The sequence below is a fragment of the Lissotriton vulgaris genome, chromosome 9 (assembly GCF_964263255.1).
Source record: "Lissotriton vulgaris chromosome 9, aLisVul1.2, whole genome shotgun sequence".
NCBI lineage: Eukaryota > Metazoa > Chordata > Amphibia > Caudata > Salamandridae > Lissotriton > Lissotriton vulgaris.
In genome coordinates this window covers 1,050,111,118-1,050,135,599 of record NC_141697.1, presented here as the reverse complement: position 1 = coordinate 1,050,135,599, position 24,482 = coordinate 1,050,111,118, and the positions used below count along the sequence as shown (strand labels likewise).

Here is a 24,482-nt window from a genome sequence, read left to right as displayed (position 1 = left end):
GCAAGTCCGAGGTTCTGTTTTTTGGTTGCGGTGTCGATCCGGAGTGGCAGCATTGGTGGCCGTCCGACATGAGCCCTCCTGCACAGTCTTCCTTGGTGGCTAAAAACCTGGGTGTCAAGCTGGACAACCAGCTATCGCTGCGAACACACATTCTGGGTCTGGCTGGCACCTGTTATGGAATTTTGAAAATGCTCCGTAAATTCCTGCCCCTGCTGTCTGAGGAGCACAGGCGTATTACTGTGCAGGCTCTCGTCGGTTCGAGGCTTGATTATGCTAATGCCCTCTTCCTTGGCCTCCCTGATTACCTAGTTCAGCGCCTACAGGTGGTACAGAACTCTGCCGCCCGGGCTATCTTTGGCCTGCGTAGACGAGCCCGAGCTTCCGGGCTGCTTCAGGCACTACATTGGCTGCCTGTCCGGAAGCGGATCCAGTTTAAATCCCTGACTCTGATGCACAAAGCCCTGTTTGGATCAGGGGCTGGATGCCTGCGGCGGAGACTAGCCTTCTATCGACCAGTCCGCTCCTTGCGCTCGGAATCCCTTTACAAAGCGGTGGTCCCTCGGGTGAGGAAGGCCCGCACGGGAGGGCGCTCTTTCAGCTGCAAAGCCCCACAGCTGTGGAACTCGCTTCCTCTTTCGCTGCGCAGCACTGTCAATTTGTTCCAGTTCAGGAAGAGCCTGAAGACCTGGCTTTTTAATCTTTAGGCTGTTCTTATTGCTTCAGTTTCAGTTCTTTTTCTCATTCTTTTGCTGTGTTGTGTTATTTTTATTCTGAGATGCAGGTGGAAAGCGCCGGGACACTCTTTTCGAGTAGCCGTGCGCTATAAAAGAACGCTGTAACATAACATAACATAACATAACATTCTAGATAAGGACATTTCTGCCCCATTAATCCTCCTCGACCTTTCCACAACATTCAATACAGTGCATCATGTCTAACCCAAAATGACATGATTCTCATCCTTCCTCCAAGGATGGACTCAATTAGTAGCTCTTCCACTGTATCACTAATCATCATATGTTGTCCCTTTCAGATTCCCACAAGGCTCCTCTCCCACCCTAATGCTGTTTAACAATTATGTACTCCCTTTGCCCAATTGATCAGATCTTTTGGAAGTCTGGCAATTGCATACCCTAATAATACACAGTTAACTGTGCACCTTGACCATCAGGCACCTAACTACATTGCCTAGTTGTCTACTTGCCAGCTTGAAGTCCAAAGATTAATGTCACAAACCGTTCTTAAGCTAAACCCTACCACCCATGATCTCCAGTTTTGAAAGACAAAACCTCAGGTGTCCAGCTAGAACTAGGCTAATCTTCAAATATCATATTAACGTTGGGTCTTTGGCTTGCTTACCAACTCTGCAGCTCTTAAGGACACATCACCCTTACTTGCTTCTCCACTTTCATGCTCAGGTTTTGGCTTTGGTTCTGTCAAGGATTGATTACTGCAAAACCCTCTATGTAAGCCTGCCAGAATCCTCCCTCATCCATCTTCTCAGGATCAAGATTTACAGTTTGGCTTGTGTCTGAAGTATGAAAATTTGAATATGTGACCAAGGGTGGAGTTCAGCTACACGTTCAGCTACACGGGCTTTCATTTAAGCAAATAATCCTCTTTAATGGAACCCTTTCTTATGTACATGGTTTACAGTTCTTGGTGTATGAAGCACAAAGATCTCCCCTCCTTGAGAATTTAACCCACCATAATTCAATATGAAACCTTCCTTCCTTGCTCATGCCCCACCTTTGGAACAGTCAACTACACATAAAGGACATTCAGTCCTTCTTAGAATTCAGAAAGGTCACATACATTCACCACTTCTAGTAACTCTTGTTACTTGTTTCTTTTAGTTTTAGTTCCTTTGTGCCAAGATGCCTATGTTTCTGTATGGTTGCTTAATAAAAATGAATCAATCAATCACAAAGTGAACGCACAGTGCCCATCTCCAAATGTACTGCCCCGGGTCCCTTTCCACTCTTTTACCAAGTTCAAATTCCACAATCAGACTTTCCTTTTGTTGTACTGTTTACCTGAAGTGGCACTGCTGATAAAACTGCAGCCTAGTATATTTGTGTCAAAAGGGCCTAAAAGTTTCTGCCCAAGGACAGGTCTGGATCTTGTTACCCAGCATTGTTGTACCCACTATGAGACCGTTCCATGCTAGACCTGCACAGAAGACTGACCGAGGACATTTCAAAGACTGCTCAATACAAGGAAATCGTAATTCAAAGCTACGGGATGGAATACTATATATATGAGATATGCCAAGCTGGCAAAGTATCGGAGGAGGAAAGTTACACACTCTCCAGCTAGTAGCCTGCCTAACTGTGATTTTGAAAAATAAAATGGCTCCTCATTATGTCCTGGCTGCTAAGGGAGGCATTTGTACTATAATTGTAGTTTTCCCCCAACATTTCCAGTGGCATCAATGAACAGATGGATAAAATAGGCCTACTTGTCAAAGAATTGTATACTATAGGTGATTGGATGAACCTTAGTCAATTGTTAGAAAGTATTTTTAGAGGATGAAGAGTACAAATTCTCAAAGTTGTGTTGGTCATTTATCTTACTGATTTACATACTTGGATGAGCCGCTGTTATCTCAATTCCAAACCAACCAAAGATAAGGGTACTTACCCATTGACAAAGTACGGTGATGGCAGTGGTTATAATGATTGGAAATGTGATTCAGATAGTTTAAAATATTGTAAAATTAATGCAGTTCAAGATGCATTTTGGTTAACAAATATTGAATTGTTTTGAGTTGGGCAAATAAATAATTCATGAAAAAGAGATTGCCACTTGTCAATGTTATTGTACTATGACCAGCTTCAGCTATGTCTTAGCTCAGGCTAACACTGTGTTGTGTGTATGTCCCCTTAGTAGAGCACAACACAAAAACCAGTAATTGTCTCTTTATTTACAACTTCCAACAGAGCCCACTGCCAAGTATCTTCCCACACCAGGATCAGGCCTTCAACTGCCAAACTGGAAGACCTCAGGCCAGAACGACAATGCCTAGTGTGTAGCATGTGATCTCCAAAATTCCAATACAATTCAGCCTTACGTATATACAACATTTCCCCACCTTAACAACAAAGCAAAATTATTATATATTAACAAATAAAGTTTAAAAAAACAAATAAACACTAAATTAATACAGAATGCAGCTATATTCTGTGCTCTCAATTGTTAACAATAAAAACCACTAAGATAAACAGGTTTCATGAATACCCGCTCATACTTTGTAAATATAGAGCACTGATTTGTCGTAACCTCATCGCACAAATTGTTCACCCAGCTTTCTCCTACATTTTGTCCCTCAATCTCCCAGAGTACCACATCATTGACACTACTTTCCACTGCGCCACTTTCATTTTTACTTTCAGCATGGTTGGTAGAAGTGTGACCCCACAACAAATCCCTATCAGCTGATACCAACCTCTCAAACTAACTCAAAGGTATAAGATTTCTTTTAGCCCATCAACGTACATCATTTAACTGGACAGCTTTGCATGAAAGTCGTGCAATTCTGTAAGGATCATTGAAATTTAAATCTGTCTTGAACCACTTATTCTTCATATTCTTCAGCATAATCCAAGAACCTACCCATCAGTTTTTGTTGAATTGTTTATGAAGTTTATCATACGGACATGCCATTTTCTCTTGAGCAGATTCAACTTTACTTTTTAGTCTTTCCACAACCACCACCTCATCATCCCTCATTCCACCATCACCAGTTTTTTTTACATTCTATAACCAGTCCTGAACTAAATTTGAATGAGCATTCCTACTTCTTAGGAAAACAAAAGGAGGCACCTCTCTAATTGAATGTGGTGTATTAAGATAAGCCAATACCTTTTTGCTAAGAAAATTCAACTATATCAAGAACACAAGTGAGAGCTATTTGAAGGTCTGGTTTAAGTATCTTGTTAACTCTCTCAACAGTACCACTGGCTTCTGCACTATAAAGAGCCACTGTATAATTCTTCACTTCCTTATCCCATAGGAAACTCTCCATTTTAGCAGATATCAGTTGCACCTCATTATCCATGAGCAACTCTGCAGGTGACCTTCCGTGGAAAAGACTCTTGATCACAAATTCTATAGCTCTCTGAGTGCCCATCTCCTCCACAAAATCATAGTATATCCACTGGAATAATAATCCACAAGAACAATCATGTAGCGCAATCCATGCCAGAAACCATTTATAGGTTCCCCAAAATACAATGCAAATTCTTCCCATTCCTTCAGTGGTAATGGTACTGGCCTCAAAGGTGTGGGCTTCAACTATAAATGCTTAATAGACAAAATCTCCATCATAGCATCAACAAAACTGTCCATGGCAGAATACCATGAACAGAATACAGAATACCAAAAAGAACGTCTCATCACTTTCTTAGTAGAATAGGATCCTAGATGACCTGCATGTGCTAATTATACAATTCTTGGCCTTAATCTTACAGGTTGAACAAACTTTCTTTTTTAGGATTAAATCTTTTTTATTGAGCAGCAAAGGTAAACATTGCAACAAGCACCGCAACCGGAGCTTGCAGCGGCACAAAGCGGTTGAGAACAATTCAATAGTGTACACATGGTTAAATGTGTGTATTGGCATTTAGACAAAATACAGAAGATCATTGTTCATATGCATATTTCCTTATGTTACAAGGAGAAGGAACAATTGTATCATAACATAAAATAAAACCAAAGCAGAGACAACACAGTCTGAGCATGCGTTAGTGTGATATTCTACATTTCAAACAGTGTAAAATGACATATTTATATGACATAATTTGCATAGCGTTGTCAGGTGCAAGGGCTTTACATGAGAAGCGACACATTCCCGGTACAGTAGGTAATACTTAGGATAAATCCTTACTTATTAGCTGTTGTTGGATCAATTTCATGGACAGGTGAAGCAACATGGGTTGGAGCAGTATTTAAAACAGCTAGCCAGGCAAGGAATGGACCTCTGAGGTTGAACAGTCCTTAACAACACTCCTGACTCGACCATCAACTCATAGGCAACATGGATAAAACTCAACAACTCTCCTTTTAGATTCAAATATTTGGCCACCTATTTTGCGGAAAGTCTAAAACTTTTTTCATATTTTTATCTTGAAAACAAGCCAAAGACCATTCATTCTGATTAATAATGCCCTGACATTGTTTAACTAGATCAATAGCTGCCACCACACATCCATCTTTGAACCACTCAACCTCATCAGTTTCCCCCTTCAAAGGCAACCTGGGTAAGCAATCTGCTCTTAGATTGGAACTTCCATGAATATACCGTACATCAAAATTATATTCCTGTAATTTTGCCAAAATCCTAAAAGTCTGGCTGAAGCAGTCGCCATTCCTTTTTCCCCCAGCCCTCTCTGCTTTTACTATGGTCGAAGCATGTACATCCAGCTTTGATCACGATGACAATGCACATCGGTGAGCAAAGAACAGTATTTGACAATCTCCGCCTGTCGTGTGTTGACTATTTTCACAAATCTGTAAAACAACTAGGCTGCGATAAATTATTCCGGATAAGAGCTTCTGTAAAGGATTAAAATTGGCCACCAGGTATGATGTCACAACAGTACATGTATATACTGACAATTAGACAGCGTCCAGACCAAGAAAATCGATGTAAGATGACCATCATGATGCATGTAGATGTCACGCGTTGCATGATGGCCACCAGAATGCGTGCTGATGTCACATGCTGCACTGTTTCCTCCACCAACTAGACCACTTGCACTGCACAAATGAGCCTGCTCGCAGTCACACCCTTACATATGTTTGAGATGAAGTACCTTCCAGTGACGAGGAGGGTAAATCGCTATATGGTAATCAAAGGGGTTCACCTTATCCCAGACTGTCATTCGGCAAGTTTTTTTCTCTATATGCTAGGTTTCCTTCTGTACACCACACGATTACTCCACACTGCAGGAGGTTCAACTCGGCACTCGGAGATGGAGAGCTCCATATGGCAATGGTGGCTTTTTTTTCATTGTTACCAATTTGTTGTGTGTAAGTCCCCTTAGCGTACATCTGGCCTGATGTTGCACTATACTAAATCCTTTTTCTTTATTTGCAACTTCCAACAGAGCCCACCACCAAGCGTCTTGCCACACCAGGACAAGGTCTCCATCTGCCAAACTGGAAGAACTGGTTCTCTGAACTGGAATGCCTAACACATAGAATGCAACCCTCCAACATTCCAATACAAATCAGCCTTATGTAATTACAACACACTACTTGGTTTGCATTTTGGCTCTTGAGACGTAAAAATAATGCTAGAGCTTGCACAGCAAAAGACTGTTTACATATATGTTACTAGTGGAAGTCGTTCCCATTTTCTCAAGAGCTCAGCTAGTAATAAGCTCTTATTCCTTGAAAGGATTGTATTAACTACTAGGAATTTGTAAATGTTAGGGAAATAATTTGAATGATCTCTTTCTTAATTGGCCTTGTCTCCACCGATGAATTCAGGGGAACCCTTGGCCAGCTTCTCTGTGATTCAATATAGAATTATAGATGTGTAACAGTTAATAAGGGTGATATATATATTATTTTTTACAGAGTTTTATATGGCGCGAACTTGACTCGAATCGGGTATCAGAGCGCTTTACATAGCATTGTTACATGAGGACACACATTCACCATGTAGTTCAAAGTGACACCAAGTATAACGCGCGAGGGAAGCTCAATTATTATGTCATTCAGAACCCTGAGGTGGAAATATTCCCATTATTCAGTTTTACTCACCAATAAGCTTATGCTATGATCATCTGACCCTCCTTTTGACTGTTATGTAGAGGAATAACAAAACACCTGCCCTTGGTCACCGAGTCCACCACCCTCTGTGCCTTCCCTTTCGCTCCTCACCTGAAACGGTGCTCTCTGCTTTACATCGGAGCATAGAGCTAGCACCGCACTGCCAGATAATCAGTCAGACGGAGATCTCTGCACAAAAAAAGATAACATTTTGTAGTACCTTTGCAGTTTTCTTGTAATACTACAAAACGTACTACAGAGTGCAGTTTTGAATCAGGCCGTACAGTGTTAACTGGTTGTGTGTTGTGACTGCCAAGCAGTTTGCCTGTCCCAGGAGGAGTATGGAGGCCCCTTGAAATGGACTGACTTCTTCACAGAGCAAAGATGTATATATATTTTGCATGCTGTGTGTATCACATTGATTAGAAAATGACAGCTGTGATGCTAATTTGTCTTGGGGTGAAGCTCCTCTGGGAGGTATGCAGTACAGTGTTTTCCTGAATTAGAATTGGGCTGCTGTGGCTTGTGCTTTTTGTGCCAGATTTCCTGCCTCTTGTTTGTCCCAGGCCCAGGACTCAAATGTTCTCAAACTCAATAGCTGGAAATAGGTTACTATTGCCCTCAAGTATGAAAGTGGTTTGTGTATTTAAAGGGCCCTGCCACTGGGCGATGACTAGGGATCGGGGATCCCAAAAAAAGACAGGGTTTGGGGATCCTGAAGTTGGGGCTAGTAAGGGTCTATAAACCAATCAACAAACAATTTCCATTTTGTGCTACAGCCTATATATCCACTAGTAATCCAATAAGGATGCACTGAATACCTTACAGTATTTGTCTCAATAATCCCGATTGCCAATAAAAAACTCTATTCTAATATTATTTAAAAGATATTTATTTGTATGAATAATTCAAAAGTTATTACACTATATGAATCAATACATTTACAATGAGAATGTAAAAATCCAGGAAAAATGTGCCTAGACTCTTGGTGTACTAAACAAGTTATCTAAACATTAAACCAGATTTGCAGAATTTTAGAAACATATCCTCTTTTATTTATAATCAAAATGTATATATCACACATAAAAACACAAAAGCTATAGAAAAACAGTTTACAATTAAAAATGATTCATAACTAGTCCTTTTTCTTAAAAGTTCTGTTGGCACAGCGTTTTGGCAGTTCTTGGAATCAATCCCCCACCTTCATCAGGACAAATCCCCCACCTTCATCAGGACAAATTCATATGTATGTAAACCCCATAGACTATAGCAAATAAAAATGAAGGCGACAAAAAAATGAACAAAATCTCATCAGTACACAATATAGATTTTTTTTGTAAACTATCAATACAGTCCTTCTCTGTAACTAATTCCGTGCAAACCATTGGCTACAAAAGTGTGCCACAGCCGGTATATTTATACTCAAAATATACTTTAAACCCACAACAATCGGGTAGTCCACATACGTTAAATTAATCACCAGAACATATTTATTGATTTAACTGAATCCCGGTCTTTCATGCTAGTTCTATAATTTATAGATAATAACCCATCTGTTTTCTATTGTTTAGAAAAAAGGATCATTTTTCTGGTCCTCCTATTCTATATGGGCAGTATGAAATTTGCTCTCAACACTAAGTTAAGTGTAGGAAAACATATACCTTAATTTTATCTGCCTTTCACAAGAGTTGTATAATGGTGTGAGTTTCACCCACTCCAGTCTCGTTATTCAACGTACAAGACATACATAAAAGGCACCTCATTCACTACTAATCATGTGTTCCTTTATTTTGTATAATTATTGGTTAACTGACACATTTTATAACCTTCACTTACTGTATCTCGAAGGCGAAGGTATTCTGGTCACTAATCCTTTACTTGATAAGGTTTTGTTTTCTGCTGCACCATACCTAATAATATACAGCTTTATTATATAATCATTTTAGCATACGTGTCTCGCTTTCACACGTATTACTCCTTATGGCGTACCTTTCTATCTGCCTCACAATAACTCCCTTTCTTCACAATGATAAGGGGTCTTCAGAGTAAACAAAATGGCCTCAAGGGCACTGTTCCCAATAAGTTGCACGCAAGCGCACCATAGTCACTCGGAGCGCAGTGTTCTGAATTTAGCGCGCACAGATCCCTGAAAGACCGTTCGCGCCACCACTTTTAAAACGCGAGTAGCCCGAATTACGGTCATTTCCTGGTTGCGGGCGGCAGGAAGAGACAATGGTGACACTAGTGAGCGGCAGGTAAGTGTCTCCCTTACCGCCTGTGGGATTAGGGAGGGCTGACATTCACTTGCTGCATTAGTTTTCCTAATGGTGTGTGGTGATGGGGCTGATGTGGGCCTTTGAGATAGTATTTTCGTGTTAATTGCAGCTCCATTGTGCTCTGCAATCAACATGAATACTATCTCAAAGACCCAGATCAGCCCCACAGCTGCGCACCATTAGGAAAATGAATGCAGCAAATCTAAAGCACAACATGTGCTTTCAGGATCCTGAAAACACATGTCGTGTTGGTTACCTTTCTGCATTTGTTTTCTTAAGAGTGCGCTGTTGCGGGGCTGATGTGGACCTTTCAAATAGTATTCATGTTAATTGCAGAGCATAATGGCGCTGCAATTAACACAAATATTATCTCAAAGGCCCACATCAGCCCCACAGCCGTGCACCATTAGGAAAATGAATGCAGAAAGTTAACTAACACAACATGCTTTTTCAGAATCCTGAAAGCACACGTTGTGCTTGTTGACTTTCTGCATTTCTTTTCTTAAGAGTACGCTGTTGTGGGGCTGATGTGGGCCTTTGATATAGTATTCATGTTAATTGCAGAGCACACCGGCGCTGCAATTATTATGAATACTATTTCAAAGGCCCACAATCAGCCTCGCAGCCCTGCACTATTAGGAAAAGGAATGCAGAAAGTCAACAAGCACGACGTGTGCTTTCAGGATTCTGAAAACACATGTTGTGTGTGAGTCTGTGCATAGCTGCCAAGGTTTCAGATTGCTATGTGTGACATAGTCATATTTTCAGACAAATTATGAGTGACAGTTCAATGACTAGGAGTGACACTTTCTTGCGAGCTAAATCAAGCAAAGAAGACGAGGGAAATATACAAATATCAGAAACCACATCCATTTGAGTAATGAGAAACTCTATCAATCGAAAATATGCAGCCAGGAAAAAAATCGTTCTGTGAAATTAAAAATACAAACTGCTACTTTGGTTCTTTATTATGTTTGATGGGTGACAGCACAACACGTCTTTAATTAAGATTATTATACCGACTCAGTCTCTTAGGCACTTACTTTGTTGGTTGATGTTCTCAGGCAATTCAGGTCCATAGCAACAGGGGGCCCCTGCCTGTCCAGACTGCAGTTATTTGGACTTTGGCCGGCAGCCAACGCCATCTACCATGTCCGGGTGAGTCTGGCTCATGACTGTTAGATAGCCGCCGTTGGCGCTTGTGGGGCCGTGTCGACTTAGTCCAGGATACAAAAGGCTCAATATAATATAGGTGCCATTAAATGTGATATAATATAATATAATATAGGTGAGATCAACGCGTCCAGCTGCCATGCTATTAACCATACTGAGCTGAACAAATGTTGCCGCGTGATGTTCTTATAGCACATGCTGCTACTTTAGGACCGCAGCTGATCACTGGTACCCCACCTCTCTTTTCTTGATGCGGGCTGTACCTTGTCTCCGGGCGCCAGCTAGGGCTGGCAGTTGTGGCCTGGGCCCATTTGGCTTCACCCACCCGGCGCATTCACTAGGCAGGCTCTATCAAGGCCTTAGCCTGCGCAGATTCTCTTTCCTCTTCACTTTGAGGGCCCACTTGTGACACAGAGGAGTCCCAATGAGAGTGTTATCGCCGTGGGCAATAGAGTTTTTTGCAGCGGCCCTGGCAAGTAATGAGCTTTGATGATATTTCAAATGATAAATGTTTCGGCCCAAGGAGCTATCGCAAAGGGCTGCAGGATGATTAACTTGCAGATGCCTCCTGCTCCACTCGTGCCGCGGACTACGCGCCTATTAAAATGAGTCTGACATCTTTAAAAGACTCACACACTGTCTCCACAGTAGCCATTGGGCGCACTGACAGTGACTCCTCTGACATCAAAGTTATCGTGTGGCTGTAGTGTTACATTGTAGCAGCGCTAGCGCAGATGAGCCCAGCCATCTCCTAAGTATGCCAGGAGGATCGCGCTCCACTTTCACAGCTTTCAGTATGGTGTGTACATCATAGACACTCCGCTTGACAGCTGTAAGAAGCGCTATCATGCGTGACTTTCCATTTCAGTGCTGTGATGCGGACCACCACACTGAAATGCGATAGTCTCACGCCTGATGCGTGACACTTGGCAGGGCTGACTGCACTGCTTTTATTAGGGCGGGGCTGCGGAGCTGATTGTGGGCCTTTGGCAGTTTTATATAGCGCTATCTCGATCAGAAGGTATCAGAGTGCTTTACATAAGCACCAGTTGCATTACGCATGGACACATTCATTTTTAGGCTACCTATACTCTAGTGCTTCACACCATCTATTACTTTTCTTCATACTTGGTTTATTGTGCCCTCAACCCTGTGTCTCCTGCTTATGGTGATTTATTTTTGTAATTCTTTAAATATTCTGTGCCGCATCCTTTACAATGACAGGCCAAAGCTCTCCTGCCCAGCATGGATTAATTATGGCACCAGCCATCACTGTGTCATTACCCTGCAGTGACCAGCTACCACCCATCGCAAGCAGGTAACAAAAGAAGAGAGTGACACCATTATTGGTGCTAGGCTCTTGCTGCTTATTGTCAAATGTTTGAAATGGAGATACCTTGAGGCCTTCAATATTTGAGGACGCAAAGGCACGAGCCATTTGTATAATTTTCCAAAAGGTAAAGGATATTTAAATCAGAACCTTTTGGTCTTCTACATTTCAATCCCAAAACAAAGAAGAAATGAAAACGCAGGACAGTTTTTATTTAAATGTGATAGTTGTAAAGCGAATGCTGTCTTTATTAGCTTTTCAGGCAGAATGTGGTTTAATATATTCATCTAATTTTAAGAAACCTTGTATGTTAATTTTTTAAGAACAAATAAAATGTGCCTTGAAAATACTATCAAATATTTGTCCTGCAATATAAAACACGGGTAAATACAAACATTACTTGGAGTTTGGATTGGGAGCTATAAAATCATCTATGTGAACTGTTTTTTCTATTTTGCCCTAAATCCTGTGCAGCTGGTGGTTTGGACCGTGGCTTGTGCTAACCGCTATACTTTCATAAAGGGGTTGAATGCTGAGGCCAGAACTCAAACCTCAAAGTTCTAACCTGAAACTCAATTAGAGCCTTAGCAGAAGGCAACAGACTGTATTGCTAGTGCTTCATTTGAGCCAGTGGTTGCAGGAGAAGTCTAGGGGTTAAAGTGTACTGGAGTGGTTAGGGTTGTCTTTACTAATAAGAATGTATTTCTACCCAAACCAACCCTTTTTACCATCATTAGTATAGTGAAAGATCAGGAAAAAAACATAACTCTTTAACCTATACCATGCAGTTTGCAAGCAGCTCTTTGACACTTCATACACATTTTTGTAACAGCCATATTAACCATCTGTACTACTTTATGAGTCAAACCTGCAACTAGACAAACAACTCTCTGTAGCAGAAATATTGATCACGGGAAACCTCCTTTACCTCGCAATCTCAACAACGACCAGCCTTTGCAAAGCATTCATTAACCTGATTGCGACTTTACCACAAATTACTTTAACCCAGAAGTTGTTACGACGACTTGCGGTAGGGGGCTTGTTTTTAGACTGGTGACAGACTATCTCTGACGGAAAAGACAGACATCACTCTGTAGCTTGCACATCAAATTGTAAATCTGTTATGTAATTTTGTATATATGTGATCTTGTATAGGCTCCCAACATTTCCCCACCCTAGGAACAGTGCTTGAGTTGAGGATCTTTTGTAAAATCGTATTACGGGACCACCATTGGAGTCCTGTGCTTTTCTAAACCCAAAGTGTGCTTGCCTGTGTAACCAATTCATGTCATTTCCTGTATATCTAAATTGAAAACCTGCCTTAAGACACTTCATGTGCCACTACATGTGTGGAAATGCACTCTCTTTTCACTTTTTTAAGTAAAAGTTTGGAGTGATATTTGGCGCTGCACCTAAACGCGCGGTCTGGTTCCCGGCGCACATAGCCTTAGTTGCAGCGCACAGAGACCTTATACTGCTGCACACAAAGGAAAAAAAATAGAGGGAACATTGCTCATGGGTCTTGTTTTTGTTCTTATTAAAATCTACCGATCATTAACAATCCAGGCTAAGCTAAGGATAAAAAACAAATTGATAGATTTCGAAATCGCATTATGGCAAAGCCGTTATGCTTTAATATCTATTCATACTATACAGGATATCATAATCCTTTTCACTGCCTTCAATCAAAGCCTTCAATCAGTTTATCGTCTAGGGCATTTTTTGTATTTATCAATGTATGTCCTAAGCTGTTCTTGTCCTTTCCATCAATATTATCTCTTTCACAAGGTATTACTCCTGGTGGCTTACCTTTCTATCTGCCTCACAATAATTCAATTTCTTCACAATGATAAGGGGTATTCAGAGTAAACAAAATGGCCTCATGGGTCTTGTTTTTGTTGGTATTAAAAGCTCCCTAGTCATTAACAATCTGGGGAAAGCTAAGGATAAAAACCGATTTATAGATTACAAATTCACATTATAGCAAAGCTGTTATGCTTTCATTTCTATTCATACTAAACAGAGGATCATAATCTTTTTCACTAGCTTCTACCAAAGCATTACATCAGTTTACCATCTAGGACATTTTTTGTATTTATCAATATATGTCCTAAGCTGTCCTTTTCCTTACCATCTTAGTATGTGCGGCCAGCTTAATAACAACTTTCTATCGCTTAAATTATTGGTTTCATAGAGTTACTGGCAGAGGTTGATATTGTAATAACTCCTGGTAACCCCAGCAGTGGTGGCTCCTAAGCTAAGGCAGAAGAGCATCGCCCTACTGCTTTGTAGCAGAGAAGTAAAGGAAACTCAGGGGCTCAGACCAACCATTGCAGCAATGTGAATGGCTCTCGGGAGGTTGGGAGCCAGGTGATTCCTGCCGCTTCCTTCATCCTGCTGAGGGACCGGAGTCAGGAAGAAAAGGACGGAGGAGAGGCGGCGGCCGGATGTCACAGGTAAGTGTTTTTATTTATTTTTTAACTTTATTTGTTCCACACCACCTCCCTGCCTCCGCCACCGCCCCACCACCTGGGTCCGGTAGCAACTGCTAATGAACCCTGGTACCCACATCATTGATGTATAAATCGAGGCCACTGTACACTCTATTTAAAGGCTCACCAGAGTCCCCCAACGCTAGGCGGCCCAATCACCGTCCTTCAGTATAATGAAAGGTCACCATTCCTGAGCCCCAGCTTCAATATGTACTAACAGACGTTACATGCAAATGCCTTGCATGCTCCCTGCTAGTCTGTTGTCAGGTGTCGGCCGTTTTAAGACCGGGCAAAATTTCTACCTTAGTATCGATAAACTAGCACTGTTGATGTGTGTACATTTTGTTAAAATTCATTAAATTTCCCTCTCTTTCTTCTCCATGTTTCATTGACTCTTAGTTAGAAACCCTATTTAGAGCATAACTCATGGGACTAGTGGTAGGGCTCACTTTGTCTTCAAATACGTCCGCTTGTCTCTCTATTTCCTGCATTATGCCCTTGTACCACCATCACTAATCGTCAGCCATCTTAAGAGTGAGTCAAGCAGCCTCATACATACGCTAACTATTCTTACTCTTTTTGGTATTCTATTAAATGGAATCACAGCTATTTATGAGAGTGTATATTTATTCTCAGAGCAGTATTTCCTATACTGTAATCCACACGTTTAGAAAGGTAAAGGCACAATTCCTATATCCGAAGATTTAACGAATGGAGTAATCCATACATAGCCTAAATCATGGTTACGTTTAAAGGGAGCTAGCTGTCCATAAGGCAGTGTTTATGTGGTCAAATTCCTATATTTAACAGAGAGTTTAAACCACAGTTGCTATCACTCAATTCCAAATCAAAGTTAAGCGAATCACTAATTGTTGCAAACATTAAAGACATAATACGGATACATAGCATAGTGAAAGAGATGGTCTCTCACGCTTCTCTATGTCAATTAACCTATCAACCTTTCCCATTCTTCCCTATTTTTTAGTCCATGGTTCTACGTACTAAATCTTGCCATAACATAATGTTCTCTTTGTTTCCTTTTCCTGTCCAAATTACCAACTCGTGCTGTGCCTGTTATTTTTCAAGAATAAACCAATTCAAATCATCCTCTTTATGTTGCACTCCTGGCAATGCTCAACCAAGGGGGCATTCTTTCTACTTGTCCAAATTGCAGATTTATGTTCATTAAATCAGCTTCTTACCTCTCCAGAGGTCTCTCCTACATACCCTATTCTACAGGGATAAACAATAAGGTAAATTAAATGTTTTGTTCTACAAGTCACCATGTTATCGATCCAGTGGCTCACACCATTCAGTTCTATCTTGTTATTCTTAATGACCAAGTTACAATGTGTACAGAGCCACAGGGAAAATTCCACGTTATTTTAGATCCCTCTCTTATGCTCATTTGTTGTGGAACTTTCACTTCTTTTCATGTATGAACAAGATGATTCCTAATGGTTTTGTTTCTCCTATTGGCAAACATGGGTTTTTGTAGTTTTTTCCCCCTGTTACATTTAAGAGTGACCAACTTCTATTCACTAGTTTCTTAATTTTGCTTCTCATATTGGTGAAGTTGATTACACAGACAATTCTCTGAATGATTTACTTCTTATTTTCTTGTTGTGCTTCAAAAATACTTTCTGTAATGTAATATTTTGCTCTTTTGAAGGTTCTTCTAATCAATTTCTTTGGATAGCCTCTTACCAAATGTTTGTCTTGTAGAGTTTTGGCGTGTCTCTCAAAATCCTCTCTATTAGTGCAGTTCCGACAAAGTCGAAGGAACTGTCAAAACGGAATGGTAGCTTGTATAGTGGAGCAGAGTTTTCCTATCTGATGGCTTTGTAAACAACTCCACTTGTAATCTTCCTTCTCTACTTTTGATTTTGATATCTAATGAGTTACATTCAGACTGACTTATGGATGATGTAAACTTGAGATTCGGGGCGCCACAATTAAGCCAGTCTATGAAGGGACAGAGTTCTTCCCTTTGACTGCTCCAAACAAAAAACACATCCCCAATAAACCTTGCCCAATGTGTCACACTTTAGAATACCAAAAAGGGTAGGTATGAGGCTGCTTGACTCACTCTTAAGATGACTGATGATTATTGACGATGGTCTGATGGTAGAATGTAGGAAATAAGAGGGACGGGCTGGATAAACTCGAGTTATTACGATATCAACTCCTGCTGGTAACTCTATGAAACCAATAATTTAAGCGATAGCAAATTGGTAATAAGCTGGCTGTACATACAAATATTATAGAAGATTGATTCGTAAAGAGGATCAATGGATGTTTGGCACTGGCGAGGTACCAGCTATGTACCTAATTTTGTGGGAAGGAAAAGGACAACTTAGGACATATATTGATAAATACAAAAAATGTCCTAGACGATAAACCAATGTAATGCTTTGGTAGAAGCTAGTGAAAAATATTATGATCCCCTGTAGAGTATGAATACGAATGAAAGCATAACAGCTTTGCTGTAATGTGAATTCGTAATCTATAAATCTGTTTTTATCCTTAGCTTTCCCCAGATTGTTAATGGCCAGGGAGATTTTAATAACAACAAAAGCAAGATCCATGAGGCCATTTCATTTACTCTGAATACCCCTTACCATTGTGAAGAAAGGGAGTTATTGTGAGGCAGATAGAAAGGTAAGCCAACAGGAGTAATACCTTGTGAAAGAGAGACACGCATGCTACAGAATATATATATATATATATATATATATATATATATATGTATATATATATATATATATATATATATATGTGTTCCCCAAAGTGCCTTCACGCTGTGAGAGGTAACACAACATTGTCCCACCATACGGTTTGAAGCTGCAGGCTGCTTTCCACAATGCAATAATTTTCGGAAGCCAATGTGTTTCAAGACTTTCTGTCTCTTCTTCCAGGGCTGCCAAATCACACCACTGAAAAACGAGCAATGTATTAATTTGTTGTTTTTATTCGTTGTCATGCCGCCCCCAGTGGGCGTATACTTAGAGCAGGAATTCTGGGACATGAAGTTTAGTGCCCGACATAATTCAGTCTTTGGTAAGTTCAATGGTGCAATATCAATTTTGGGCTGTATTATACCTTAGTAGGTGGCAATTGTGGGTACAGCCTCATTAAAGCAGGTCCTGAAAAGTTCTGGACAGTTCACCTCTGCATCCGGCTTTACAGTCCTAACCGGCTGAAGATGGTGCTCCTCTCCTTGGTAAGACTACAGCGTAAGTTTATGTTCCCCAAAGTGCCTTTACGCTGTGAGAGGTCACACGACATTGTCCCACCATACGGTTTGAAGCTGCAGGCTGCCTTCCACAATGCAATAATTTTCGTAAGCCAACGCGTTTCAAGACTTTCTGTCTCTTCTTCCAGGGCTGCCAAATCACCCCACTGAAAAACGAGCAATGTATTAATTCGTTGTTTTTATTCGTTGTCATGCCGCCCCCAGTGGGCGTATACTTAAAGCAGGAATTCTGGGACATGAAGTTCAGTGCCCGACATAATTCAGTCTTTGGTAAGTTCAATGATGCAATATAAATTTAGGGCTGTATTATACCTTAGTAGGTGGCAAGTGTGGGTACAGCCTCATTATAGCAGGGGACGCTGTGCATACAGTCCTGAAGTGCTCTGGACCGTTCGACTCTGCAACTGGCTTTACAGTCCTAACCGACTGAAGATGGTGCTCCTCCCTGCTGTAAGACCACCGCGTAAGTTTATGTTCCCAAAAGTGCCTTCACGCAGTGAGAGGTCACACGACATTGTCCCACCACACGGTTTGAAGCTGCAGGCTGCTTTCCACAATGCAATAATTTTCGTAAGCCAACGTGTTTCAAGACTTTCTGTCTCTTCTTCCAGGGCTGCCAAATCACACCACTGAAAAACGAGCAATGTATTAATTTGTTGTTTTTATTCGTTGTCATGCCGCCCCCAGTGGGCGTATACTTAAAGCAGGAATTCTGGGACATGAAGTTCAGTGCCCGACATAATTCAGTCTTTGGTAAGTTCAATGGTGCAATATCAATTTAGGGCTGTATTATACCTTAGTAGGTGGCAAGTGTAGGTACAGCCTCAATAAAGCAGGGGCGCTGTGCATACAGTCCTGAAATGTTCTGGACTATTCTCCTCTGCAACCGGCTTTACAGTCCTAACCGGCTGAAGATGGTGCTCCTCTCCGCGGTAAGACCACTGCGTAAGTTTATGTTCCCCAAAGTGCCTTCACGCTGTGAGAGGTCACACAACATTGTCCCACCATAAGGTTTGAAGTTGCAGGCTGCTTTCCACAATGCAACAATTTTCGTAAGCCAACGCGTTTCAAGACTTTCTGTCTCTTCTTCCAGGGCTGCCAAATCACACCACTGAAAAACGAGCAATGTATTAGTTTGTTGTTTTTATTCGTTGTCATGCCGCCCCCAGTGGGCGTATACTTAAAGCAGTAAATCTGGGGCATGAAGTTCAGTGCCCGACATAATTCAGTCTTTGGTAAGTTCAATGGTGCAATATCAATTAGGGCTGTATTATACCTCAGTAGGTGGCAAGTGTGGGTACAGTCTCATTAAAGCAGGGGATGCTGTGCATACAGTCCTGAAAAGTTCTGGACCGTTCGCCTCTGCAACCGGCTTTACAGTCCTAACCGGCTGAAGATGGTGCTCCTCTCCGCGGTAAGACCACTGCGTAAGTTTATGTTCCCCAAAGTGCCTTCGCGCTGTGAGAGGTCACACGACATTGTCCCACCATACGGTTTGAAGCTGCAGGCTGCTTTCCACAATGCAATAATTTTCGTAAGCCAACGTGTTTCAAGACTTCCTGCTTTAAGTATACGCCCACTAGGGGCGGCATGATAACGAGTAAAAACAACAAATGAATACATTGCTCGTTTTTCAGTGGTGTGATTTGGCAGCCCTGGAAGAAGAGACAGAAAATCTTGAAACGCGTTGGCTTACGAAAATTATTGCATTGTGGAAAGCATATATATATAACCAGCAGTCCAAAGAACAACGCTGCACACTCAGGCTCTTTGCAATTTTAAAAATGTATTCTTCCTCGCCAACAACATCCTAGATGGACTATCATCAGTGGTACATCATCCACAGCCCCCACTGATATACTCACAGGCAAGGACTATGGAATGTTACAGATTCTACACGAGTTACAGGACTCCCATTCAGAAGCAATGTCAGGTTATACTGCTGGTGAGACTGAGACATTGGAACACCTGGGAATTGAGCCATTTTAAACCTAATACTAAATTCATTCCAAAGACCCCCTCTGATACTATTGACTGTTTCCATGAAGCAATGATTAAAGACCTGGATACATTAAGAACTGCGCCCATACAACCAGCAACCAAGAGAAAATACAATCTCTCTAGAGTACAATGGACTGCAGTGAAATCCCTCAAGGAGGAAAATACAATTGTTATCAAACAAACTGATGGTGAAATGTTGTGGTTTTGTCAAAAAGGTACTACAAAGAGGAGGCATTACACCTTTTAGGTAACACATCTAGTTATAAGAAAATAGGCAAGGCAGAATGCAATACAAGTGTCCTAGCCTTCTACGATTTGTTAAATAACTGGAAAGAGAAAGGCATCCTAGAGGAGGATGAGTACCAGTTTAAGAAGGATGATCATCCGGTTCTCCCCACATTCTACCATCTGCCAAAAATTAATAAAGACGTGAGGAGACCTCCGGGTCGCCCAATAGTGTCAAGTAAAGGCAGACTGCTTGAAAAAGCTTCAATCTACGCAGACTTCTTCCTCTTCCCAATGGTGAAGGATTTGAGTTCCTAAGGATTTTATAAGGCTAATTCCAAACATACGCTGGAAAGACGAATTTCTTTTGATTACCCTTGACATCACGAGTCTTTATACTTGTATAACACATTCCCAGTGTCTATCTGCCCTTGAATCTTGGCTAAAAATGAGACCTATGAAACTCCAGACACACAGCAAGATGATACTCAAAATTGTTGAGCTTTGCTTGAATAAAAACATCTTCCATTTTGCTTGCCAGCTATATCGGCAAATACAGGTCACCGCCATGGGCACCTGCTTTGCCCCCAGCTATGCGAACATTTTCGTAGGCTGGTGGGAGAAGCACATGGCCTGGGCGAATGACTGTGGAAAATGGGTAGAGAAAATAGCACTTTGGGCTAGATATATCGATGATCTCTTCACTGTATGGAGAGGAACACTCGCCAAAGCAGAAGATTATATCCGACACTTGAATAGCAATGATATGGATCTTAAATTCACTTGTAATATTAACAGTGAGGAAATTGCTTTTTTAGATCTGCTAGTGTTGACGTCGATGATATACTCTGCACCAAACTCTATAGGAAACCACCCTCAGGCAATACAATTTTACATTCACAGATCCACCATCCACGAAATCTGATCAACAGCATCCTCTATGGGGAACTGTTGAGGCTCAAACGAAACTGTTCACACACGTAGGATTCCAAAGAAGCTGAAAAAGACTCCCTTACCAGATTTAGAGCTTAAATGTGCCACGGAGAACGTCCAAACGCAGAACAGGCAAGAACTGTTGCCACAAAGATCTTTCGACAGTCCAAGCCCAGAAGAGAATAACGCAACAGTCAGGTTAATACTTGGGTTGCACATAGCCATTGTATGACCTAGGGTGGTGTGGAGTGCAAAAAAAACGATGGATTTAGGCCCAGATCTTTGTACTGGGGTGAATGTAAGACATTGTTCTGCATTCTGTCCATCAACTGTGTTTTTTGTAATACTTGGGTTCTCAGCAGAATCACTAAAGATCAGGGGTTTGGTCCAAAATTAGGGGATTCTTCAAACAGACAGTGTAATCGGACAGTTGATATCTGATAGACCCGTTATTACATACAAAAAGAATGCTTCTTTGAAAGATATTCTAGTTCATAATTATTTCAGGGAGGAACCTGTTAATAAGAAAATGTGAATCACAGGATTTTTTCCATGTACCAGCTGCAATGCTTCTAAAAATAGCTCCACAGTGAAGGACTATGTAGCACCAGGAAAGAAGGAAAAGCGATGTTTTAACAAATTGTTTAATTGCAACTCCAGCTATGTTGTATACTGTTTGGTTTGTCCGAGTGGTCTCCAATACATCGGCCATTTGGTCAAAAAACAAGTGTTGGAGCACACATGGGCAATTACCAACAAAGATGCCTTGTATCCTGTAGCCAGGCATTTCTCTGAAATACATGATTCGAGAAGTGACAGACTACATTATTTCTGTTTGGATCAGATTCTCTTAATTGAAAGAGGGGGAGACAGAGTGAAGCTCCTCAGACAGCTGGAGGCCAGGTACATAATCGAATTAAGGACTCGCACACCTTGGGGCCTCAATACAGAGGAAGAATTATGGTCTTTCATAGGTTAATAATGAATCACCCCTGACCAATGGTAAGAGTGGAATTCAGAAGATAGGTTAGCCCATACAGGGCGTGATTGAAAGCATCTTGAACCTACTGGAAACAAGAGTGTAGTGTTGCAAGCAGCCAAATAGGGCAATACTGCTATAAATGATTTATACATATAACCGTAATCATGTATTTTCACGACAAGTACGTCACATTTCTTTAATATTGACATGAATAATGATGAATGATATGTGCTGTAAATAGATGATAATCAGGGACAATATGATTTTTTAAAATGTATTTTGACCCTATTTAATGCATTCAAGCCAGGAAATATATGAGCTATGAATCTCTCCACTTGACTAAGATGGCCGACATATGTTTTTGCATATATGTTTAAATGTAGGTCCTTTTACTAATATTATGGTTTAGTGAAATCCAATTACATTAATTATTCGTAAAAGGCTCGATGCCACAAGCCGTCACTGACACAGACGAAGGCCAGGTGGCGGAAACGCGTTTGTCTGTACTTTTATTTTTCGAGTGGCATAGAAGAATACATTTTTTAAACTGCAAAGAGCCGGAGTGGGCTGTGTTGTTCTTTGAACTGCTGGTGCTATTTGTTACACGGCAATGCCCCTGTGTGCTGCAACACCCCCCCCCCCCCTGTTGAGAGCGGTATCCTTTGGGCGGTGTACATATATATATATATAAATTATATATAATTAGGCTGTATATTATTAGGTATGGTGTGGCAGAAAACAAAACCCTATCAAGTAAAGGATACTTTGGCCTTCGAGATACAGTAAGTGAAGGTTACAGAATGCGTCAATTAACAAGCAAATATACAAAAAAAGGGACACATGATTAGTAGTAAACTAGATGACTTTATGTTTGTCTTGTAGGTTAAATAACGAGACTGGAATGGGAGAAACTCACACCATTATACGTCTCTTGTGAAAGGCAGAAAATTAAGGTATATGTTTTCCTACACTTAACCTAGTGTGAAGAGCAAATTTCATACTGCCCATATACGATAGGAGGACCAGGATAATTATCCTTTTTCTAAACAATAGACAACAGATGGGTTATTAACTATAACTTATAGAGCTGGCACGGTAGACCAGGATTCAGTTAAATCACTAAATATGCTCTGATGATTAATTTAAAGTATGTGTACTACCCGATTGTTGTGGGTTTAAAGTATATTTTGAGTGACCACCATAAATATACCGGATGTGATACACTTTTTTAGCCAATGGTTTGCACTGAATTAATTAACGAGAAGGACTGTATTGATAATTTTAAAAAAAATATTCTGTATTGTGTACTGATGAGGTTTTGTTACATTTGTTGTCTCTCTCAGCTTTATTGCTATAGTGCATGGGGTTTACATACATATGAATTTGTTCTGATGAAGGCAGGGGATTGAGTCCAAGAACTGCAAAAAAAAAGCTGTGTCGACAACATTTTTGAGAAAAATGACTAGTTGTTAACCCCTCCCCTGCTGATGACGGAACTGCTCCGTCATCAGCTACGGTTGGGCTGTGCTGATGACGGAGCAGTTCCGTCATGGCCCAGCCACCGCGCCTGCGCGGCGCTGATTTCGCGCCTGTGCGGCCGTTCTATTGAGCGGGGCGGGTCATGACGGAACCGCTCCGTCACCAGCACAACTCAACCGCGGCTGGTGACGGAGCGCGGTTCTGTCACCAGCATGCGCGGCCGCCCCACCCCGTTAGCGCTGCGGCGGAATAGCCGCCGCAGCGAAAGGGTTAATGGTTTTTAATTGTAAATTGTTTTATATAGTGTGTGCATTTTTATGTGTGAAATAGAAATTGTGATGATAAATAACAGAGGCTAGAGGATCTGTTTATGAAACTCTGAAAATCTGGTTTAATGTTTAGATGACCTGTTTAGTACGTCAAGAATTTGGGCACATTTTTCCGGATTTTTACATACTCATTGTATAGGTATTGATTCATATATTGTATTGACTTCTGAATTATTCATATGAATATTTTTTTAATAATATATGGATAGAGTTATTTATTGGCAACACAGTTTATTGAGTCAAATACTGTAAGGTATTCAGTGCATCCTTATTAAACTACTAGTGGATATATATAGGTTGTAGCACAAAATGGAAATTGCTTGTTGATTTATTTACACACCCTGTCCCTTTTGCCTCAGAAAGGTGACTCTTTTGTACTTAGAGAGGCTAGTAAGGGTGTGGTACCCTACAGGGACTCTCAATGTCTTCCTTGGGGGAAAATCTGCCTGCTGTCGTTTGTCAGCAACTGTCACGATTAACAAACAAGACAATGCCATTAACTGGCTTGCCAGAGACCCCAAAAGAAAGGTTGGGTTGGTCTGAGACCAGAATCATTGCTTATTTAAAAAAGCTCGCATTTTTCAACTTGGAAAGGGGACAGATCTGACTTATCAAGGAATTTTGACTTAGAGGAATAAAAACACACAAAGTTGTTTAAACCAGTTGGAACACCATGGAGGTAGGGCAGAAGTCTCCCATTATGTAAGTAACAGTGGTGAGACAATAACTTACAAAAATGAATGTATTATAGTCTTTATTTAGTGTTTACTATTGGTAGCAGGGGTATTTTAGAATACAGCCTTTGATTTCGAATACACATTTCCAACACAGTACAGCTTCTACTGTTGAAGTTGAAGAGATTTGATACAAATTGTAAGGAAGATATTGGGAAGTCATAGGAATTCCAGCATATTCTGAAAAAGAGCACCTAAAAGGTTTATGGAGCATGGAGCAATATGTCTTAATGGAAAGAGGCACCAGCAAAGTTAACCTGAGATTTGAAACTACTAATGAAACAGGGGGGGCAGGATTTCACCTGACGGGACTGTGGATTGGTATTGGAGGTAATGAATTGAGGGAAACTGAGAACATTCTGTAGGCAGCTGCAGAACTAATCAATAAGTTGTATGGATTGCATAGAGTCATCCTCAATTTGAAAATCGAGGCAGTTTGTGGTTTTGTGGGATGGTTCAAGAAAAACAAACTGGTTTACAGTGTTACTTGTA

General features: G+C 40.9%; 1 protein-coding gene across 2 annotated transcripts in view; it reads right to left on the bottom strand.

The window, feature by feature from the left end:
* The window catches only part of CFAP92 (cilia and flagella associated protein 92 (putative)), a 219,372-nt gene that overhangs the window by 182,943 nt on the left and 11,947 nt on the right, over window positions 1–24,482 (bottom strand). The gene's annotated exons all lie outside the window — the stretch shown is intronic.